The 8413-nt window shown below is 44.2% G+C and overlaps 1 pseudogene; it reads right to left on the bottom strand.

Moving 5' to 3' along the window:
• Positions 1-1552: 1552 nt before the first annotated feature.
• Positions 1553-8187, bottom strand: LOC123168243 (crossover junction endonuclease MUS81-like; annotated as a pseudogene).
• Positions 8188-8413: the final 226 nt, after the last annotated feature.

Raw genomic sequence — 8413 nt, 5'->3', positions numbered from 1 at the left:
CCCGGATCCATCGAGGATCTGGCCGGGTGCTGTGGGCGCGGCACGAGGGAGCTGCTCAAGGTCGTTCGTGCATCTGGATGGCCTTGGTTTCTCCTCGCAACTCTAATGGGTGGAGGGCTAGGTCGTGGAAGGGATCTCCCCTTGCCCCGGTCTAGTTCGGCGGGTGGCTGCATCTGTTGACGGGTAAGTCACTGCGGCTTGGTGGCGGCGGGGTGCTAGTGGTACCTCTCTTCTTCTGTGTCTCGGTCGTCGGTACGGAGTTCTCGCACAAAGGATATGGCCAGGACCGGGACCTCGTGCTCGGGCGGATCAGTTTTAGGCCTGGGACGGGTTGGAGCGCTGCTCCGGGTAGACGATGGTGGGCCCGGTCCGATTGGTGCCGGCAGGCGACGAGGTTCCTCTCCTCATGGGTACGGTGGTCGATGGTGGTGGTCGGGACGTGAGTCCGTCGGGAAGATTGGCGTCGAAGACCACGGATATGGTGTCATGCGAACGTGCTCGGTGGCGGCCATCGGTAGTCACGACCCAAATCAGTGGGACTTGCTGGAGGCGCAAGTGTCGATGCCTCCTACCCTAGAGGTGTCGATGCAGACTTCGGGGCTGATGGCGGGCTCGGAGTGAAAGGAGATGCCTTTTACTCCTCCTACCGGAGCTCCCATGGGATCTGAGGAGCGGCGGTCTGTTCCCACTTGGCGCCATGTCGCGTGCCCCTGCATTCCAAGGGTACCTCTCTGTAAGATCACCACCTGAATGACAACAAAGGGATGCTCTGAGTAGGCCGGACATTTTTTTTCTTTTTTTTGCATGGGAGGATCACAGTGTGTATGAATACATCCTAGAAGAAAAGCAGGGGTATAATTCACCCAGATACATCTTCTACGATCCTCACCAGCCTGTTTGGCACACCTGTGTGCCACTTCATTTGCTTCTCGATTGATATGGACAATGAAGCAAGATTGAAAACCGAAGCTTACCTTCTAAGTCTCATAGCATATGTATGCTAGGTCTGCTCTTGAAAATTTTGCCTCATTTAGCATTCGCACAACATTTTGAGCATCACTTTCGATGATCACCTTGACATGTCCAAGAGCAAGACGAATGCCATCACGAAGCACCAAGGCTTCCATAGTGCTTGCATTTTGTGCAAATCGATACCAAATAGCTTGTGCCAGAACCTGCGCTTCGATATTGTCCCGAAGAACAGCTCCCATGCTACCATAGCCATCTTGCTTGCGTCAACATTGACCTTGATGTAAGTGATCTCAGGGGTATCCACACCGATTTCTCTCTCGGCTCTCATGCCGAGCCCACTAGCGCAGCTAGATTGTGGATGGTATCAATGGCCCAACTGAAGTTCTCCGTGTCTCCTATTGCTTCTTTCAGTCCAAATCGTCCAGCACCCACACAAAATGATAGCAGCATGCAGTTCTGAAACTTTTTGCCATCAACAATATCTACAGCCGAATCCGGATGAAGAGAAAGGATTTTGACCGGAAGGAAGCAACGAAGTTCAGACCAGAACAGCTTGGCCCAGGTGCAAGAGAAAAGTGCATGTTCAATCGTCTCCTCAACACCACAATCTTCACAGAACAGAATCTGCTCAACATGTCGTTCTTAAACATGGATCAAAGCAACTGAGTCAAGAGCTAATAGTATATACATATATACACACACACGAAGCGCTAATGTACTGCATTAACACGACGACTCCATAATGTGCGGCATGCAATTCTACGACGTACGAGTAGTATGGTCCCCGCCTGTTTTCGCCTTGGGAACTTGCATTGGTGGCCTGAAATCACTGCGACGTGACCAAAAGACCGGCTAACTACGGGGTGTTCATCCTTCCGCCCAGATGAGCTTGAAGATGTTCTTGCTAGCCCCCGCGTTGACCATGTCGCTCTTGTTCTTCAGCATCTTCTCCTGGGCACGCTTATCGCCATCCTTCAAAGTTACAAGGATAAACTTTTAGTTTACACAGATGTTGAATTGTTCTGTACATCAATAGCATGAGGAGCAGCTAAGGATGTGTGTGTACATACACTGGTCACATCTGTTCCAATGAGAAGAGGACTCACAAGCATGGTGTACGCCTTAGCAAGCGAGAGAAGAGTGGGGTAGAGACTCGTGACAGCAAGAGCAGCTTCTTCTGTCACTTGTGGCACCTGATTTACATGCACAATAAATGAGAAAACTACTGCATGAAATGGACTACCCGGCAAACTTTGGTGGAGGTGGCCGTATTCGCCCAGTTACCTGCATAAGCTGAAGGGCGAATATATCGCTCATAGTGACCTTCTCAAGGTCAGAACACCTCTTCACAAACTCATCGTAGGTCAGGCAAAGTCGAGAGGTATCAGCACCAGCAGAGAAGTTTCTGCTGTAGTAATCAATTATAGAGCCCGTGAGGTGGCCGTATTTCTTTTCAGTGTCAGCATACCCAGTGGTTCTTTGGACATCAAATCCTTCAAGAACCTCAGTAGTGAAGCAGCTGAAATAGAAAGCATATGGAGCAGTTAATAGGGCATACAACTGACATCCTGAATGGAAGGAATGATACTTAATAATGTTAAACAACGAAAAAAAAGCACTGCCATTCAGGGGTTAACATGATTGTCCAGGCTTCATGAGAAGAGTACATACGCTGTTTTAACGCTCTCTGATCCATCTACAGTGTTTACATCCCCTTCAACTAGATATATTAGCTTCCTTAGCCCACATTTCTGCAAAGGATACAACAAATGGAGGTATCACGTCGTATTGTTGCTAAAATAACCACAACAAACCCATATATATGGACAAGAAATACAGTTTCTTTGGGAAGAGATGCACAATCTACAGGCTCAAGCTTATGTCTGCTAATAACATCGTCCTTCATCACCTCATACCCAAACATGGGCTATGCTTTTCAATTAATGATAACAAAGAATAAGGAAAAAAATCTCCTCGGCTAAGATTAGACTCAAGCAACATCAAATCACAGGGAATAGCATGCGGGCATAAAACATGGCTGGTCAAAAGATACTCAGCACGTTGCAGGGAAACATTCCTTTCATATTCAGCATGTCTGGAACCCAATTGAAATCTAAAATAAACAAGATATCACAAAGTTCTTCATCTAAAAAAAGAAGCACAGATACCGATTCGCTGCTGCTCTTCATCAAAATAAAAAGTTCTTTATCTAACTGTTTAGAGATGCATCCATACCTGTGCCGCCAAACAGGCTAATGACTATGCTCATCAACTTATTTGCAACATGACCAAAACAATGTGTTGTGTTGCCACAACTGCTGATCAGGATTGTGACAAGAAACAAATGGTAATCTACGATACAATTTATTTTTATCACTATCAGTGAGAAATTGGAAGGGGAGCCTTGGCGCAGCGATAAAGCTGTTGCCTTGTGACCATGAGGTCACGGGTTCGAGTCCTGGAAACAGCCTCTTGCAGAAATGTATGGAAAGGCTGCGTACTACAGACCCAAAGCGGTCGAACCCTTCCCCGGACCCTACGCAAGCGGGAGCTACGTGCAGCAGGCTGCCCTTTTTTACTATCAGTGAGAAATTGAAAGCATGAAGAACTGGGAAAGTTAAGATGGAAGGTTTATAATATTAATGACAAAAATCAAAGCTATTTTCAGATGGTACCTTCAGTCTTAGTTTTTGATCTTTGTATCTGTTGTCTTTAATTGAGCCAAGTAAATTATCCACATTTTTCCTTTCAACAATGAAATCAAGAACATAATCCGTGTCAAGTTCTTTATGGCGAGCAATCCAAAGAGCATCTCCAACAGGCAAGAGTTTAATCTGGATGACATGGTTCGAACAGAAGGATCAGCACCATTTTCTTTGGCACATTACATGAACAGTTCAATCTATGCAAAGCAACTTTGTTAATATTATTATACTGTCTCCTTGCACACAAGCAAGAAAAAAGTGCAGTCAGCAATCATGAACACAGTGGGGCAGCGACCAAACATATCAGATAATTAATCCAGCAGTACAGGGCATTTAATTTAGAGCCATGTTGATGCATATAATGACTTTTAGCAGTGTACTTTGGTTGTCTGAAGAAATGAACAAGGATAACACCCAGAGGAGTACTGATGAATTAGATACAAGAAGAAAGGAAAGGGCAAGCAGGGTTAAACAAAGAAGAGTTCACATAACTCTCAATCCAACTAACCTCTACAGGAATATTAAACTGCGAGCGTATATTATCAACAACTTTTCTTCTGGAACGGGGCCTGCACAAAAAGGGAGCAATCATAAGAGAACTGAATTCTGATGCATAGATGGACGATTAAATAAAACATAAAAAACTATTGGGTGCAACAATAATCAATTTGTTTCCTTGGAAAATAATTTAATTAAACAACATACAGAATCTAAATTTTATATACAGAAGTAGAAGGTTAAACAGTATAAGTAACACGAGATAACGAATCAAAGCTTCATCAAAATCCACAATTCCAGCAGTAAGTGGATAAATATGTGAAATCCCTTGCCTATCTTATTTTAACAGAAATAATATTAACATGAAGAATAGAATGCCCTTGCAGGTCATGCGAAAAAGAGACTAGGTACGCATACTCCCAATCCTCAGTTACTTTACCCTCCTCAAAAGATGTTTTTTTTTGGGAGGGGGGTGCCTAAATATATTGTTTATTTGATAAGACAGCCTTATTATGATCCTACTTAAATATCAGACACAACTAAAAAATACAACTCATCAGTAAGATACGATCATACAGACCCGAAAGTATCTCGATCATCCAATATCAGCACCACTTCATAAGCTTTCAGAAAACTTTCATTAGATTGATGAGGTGGCATAGCTAGTAAAGACTTTTCAGCAGAACCCTGACGTTAGAAAAGAAAATGTTGCATTATGTTCCATTTGAAAAAGAAGGGTACGGAAAGGGAAAGTCAAGTGTACCATTGCACTAAACGATTGCTGTCCAAACATTCCTCAAGATGAAAGAGGAGAATTAGTAGCACGGCCGTTGTCTGAAAAAAATGGCATTAACTACAAAGATCAGCGGGGAGTAATATTTTGCTTATGGAATACATCATCATATTATATGCAAAGAAAGCATGCTAATACCAAAGGAACTGGAACTGCCTGCTTTTGAGTTTGGAAGTCCACTTCTTTCAGAACCTGCAATTGAGTAAAAGGAATTTATTATAGTGCTGCTGGGGTACAATAATCGGTTATCTGGAAATTCATACTGCATGAGCAGAAAACTTTATTAATACCTATCAGGGGACTGCTGCCGCCATATTCGTCAGAATCTGAATCGCTGAGCACAACTGCAGGATGACCGACCGCCGTTAAAGGTCCTGCAGGACCGTCCAATCCAGATCGTGCGAGACAATCGCGAGCTGTCTCTTTGCCTTTTTCTGTTAGGTAATACCTACAGCAAACTCATACGGTAAGTCCCAAGTCTATGCTTGGTATCTCAACAGAATGTGTGTGCGTGGCAAATAAAGCCCCAGAGAGAGAAAAGGAGATGCAAACTGAACAGGGTGAGCTTCTGCTTGTATTCAGGGTGGAAATAAAGAAGGGAGATGACTGTAGGACCAAAATAATGAGCAAGATCTGGTTCATGAAGCAAACTGGCATATATCTGGAACATTCCAAAATGGCCACATGTGCAAGATTTTTATAAACATGTTTCAGGTTCATATTGTGGACCAGATAAGTATAGAGGAGCTATGGAATTGGACATGCCTGCTTCTATTCCATGGATAGAAAATTGATGATATACCACCGCAGAGCTGTATCTTTAAAAGATATATTTTCTTAATTAGCTCAAAAGATTAGAGAGCATTATATTACCTAAGGTGCCCACAAGCATCAACTAGCAAACTATCAGATGTTGATACTTTGCTAGCATATATATGACTTCACTGCTGCACTATATCAAACTTCTCCGACCAAGAGAAAAAACTGAAGTAGGAATGTTTCTTGATACAAGTTAAATTACTAGAGAACACATTTACCAAACAGCAAAAGCACACCAGAGGTTAGCCACATTTTTGGATCCAGCCGATCCACACTCAGACCAAAACATGTGAGAGGCTTTTCTATCCGGTGAGTGTCGCAAGAGCATGAATCGGATAAACTAGTGCAGACACAATCATACTTAAATACGTGAGAACCCTATGAACCCTCTAATGAGAGTCAAGTTCAAGCATACAAGTGATATATTGTATAGCTCTGGTATCTCCTTGAGTTTGAGTCCATTAAAATATCATTTTATCATTTAAGAAAGATCAGGCAAAGTAAAAAGTTCGCAACCAATAGCTAGCAGAGCCACAATAGTACATTATACAGCAATAGCCAGTGATGTGAAGGTAATAAAACTTGTGCTCTAATACGTGAGTATAAAACGTATTGGGTTTACTCCCCTAAAAGATCCAATTCTTTTTTTAATAAATGACGGAAAAACATAACATTAACATGAGGATAAGCCTGGTACATTACTTTGCAGGATTACTCTTTTTCTCAACCAGATACTTATTTGTTAACGTCTTCATGCTATTCCATCCAGTGAAACTGTAACCATCATTCCGAGAATTCCTACTGTTGTTTGGGCTGCTCATAATACAACAGAGACAGTTAGTGATGCACTAAAATATCAGATGAAATCAGCAACCGTGGCAGATACTGAGTCACTGAAACTGTACCCTATTGCATGTTGTGACAGACCACTGGCTTCAGCAGCATCAATAAGCTCTTGCCTCATCATAAATTCCTTCCCTCTTTCCATTTCCCTAGGGGGGAAAACAACTGTCAATATCCGCTGATGCATATTCAAGTGTCTTTTCCCTTTTCCTCTGATTAAATGTTGCCCTTTGTACTAAGGTTGCACTAATTTTGCAGCGTGAACAACAAAAATTTAGGTAAGATAGCCCCCCACCCTAAAAAAAATCATACCTGTAGAGTGTGATCATTATTGCATAAGCAGCTGATTTCAACCGTGGCACATAAGGTTTGTTTCGTGTGTTCTTCTTCCCTGTTAAAAGGACAGTAGCCTTTTAAGATATAATAATAAACCTGTTTCCATTGAACTGAGTATTGATAAAACTGAAGGGGAAGAAGACTTGTTGTCATCCTGATGGTGAAAAAGGAATAACTGATTCCAGAGGACACGTAAGCAATCATGTAAACTATTACCCGTTTCTCCTGGTGTATTACTTCTCGGAGGAGACAAATGAAGGCTGGACCCTGGAAAGGAGTCTTCCATAACATCAACAACCCAACCTCCAACTCCCCTGACAAAAAGAATAGAACCGAATAAGCAACAGCAATGTTTAACTAATTCAGAAAATGTAAAAGTTTTTCAAAAATCGATGCAACTCAATGTGGAAAGCAGACATTTGTACTAGATACATTCCACACATTAATCTAGTGTGTGATTTCCGCCTCTAAATTCAACACACAAAAAGAAAAATCAAAGGGAAAGAGTTCTATATGAACCATTTCTCTGGTTATCTACTTGCAGGCAAATCCCAAGTAGGATGGCAACCCTAAAGGGATGCAAATACACCTCGCCATATAGAAATGGTAATGACCTAAATCGATTTCAGCATATGAGTAAACATAAGGGGAAGGGTTGTGATTCCACAGACCAATAGCCATCCAAACCGAAAATTCATGCTCGGACCAAAATGGGCACAACTAAAATCCCCCAAGGACTAAGCCGCTGCATCCACCAAACAACAACTAAGATCCCAGAGCTGAGGCACCTAAATCATAAACCGACCCATTCGTCTTGGAGCAGCAATGTGACAGCAGCGCCCGTTCCAAAGCGCGCGACCCCGAAACCGACCGAAACCTAGGCTCGTCCCAACAGCGTGAGAGGAAAAGGTTCGAGAGAGGCGGGGGAAATGCGCACTTGAGACGGGCCAGGTCGCCGGGGGTCCGGATAGGCTCCTTGGCGGCGCAGACGCCGCTGTAGGCGGCGGCGATCGCGCGGGCCTGGTGCTCCGGGAGGCCGCCCGGCTGCTGCGCCGCCATGGAGCGGTGCTTCTCGAAGATCCTGGTCGCGACCTCCTCGTTCTCCGGGAGGCTCACCTTGCGCTTCTTCTTCGGCACCGGCGGCGCCATCCGCGTCGAGGGGTTGGGGGGATTGGGGCCGTGGGGTGCGGGGAGTGGGGAATGGGGGGAGTGGGTTAGGGTTTGGGGTTTGGGAGTGGGGGGGAGGAGCCCGCCTTTACTGGTTCGCAAGTTTTGGCTTTGCGATTCACTGGTTTTTACAGTCGAGAGTTAATTGATGGCACGAGACCGTGCGTAGAGGTACAGGCTACACATACACAGAGGAGAGACCTTGCCTGTGGCTGTGGGCTGTGGTCTTCGTCTGCGGACCGCCTGCCCATGTGCTCCTACTCCTACGCGTGTTGAAATG

Source organism: Triticum aestivum, chromosome 7D, assembly GCF_018294505.1.
Source record: "Triticum aestivum cultivar Chinese Spring chromosome 7D, IWGSC CS RefSeq v2.1, whole genome shotgun sequence".
In the NCBI taxonomy this organism is placed as follows: Eukaryota; Viridiplantae; Streptophyta; class Magnoliopsida; order Poales; family Poaceae; genus Triticum; species Triticum aestivum.
This window is presented reverse-complemented; position numbering and strand designations above follow the sequence as displayed.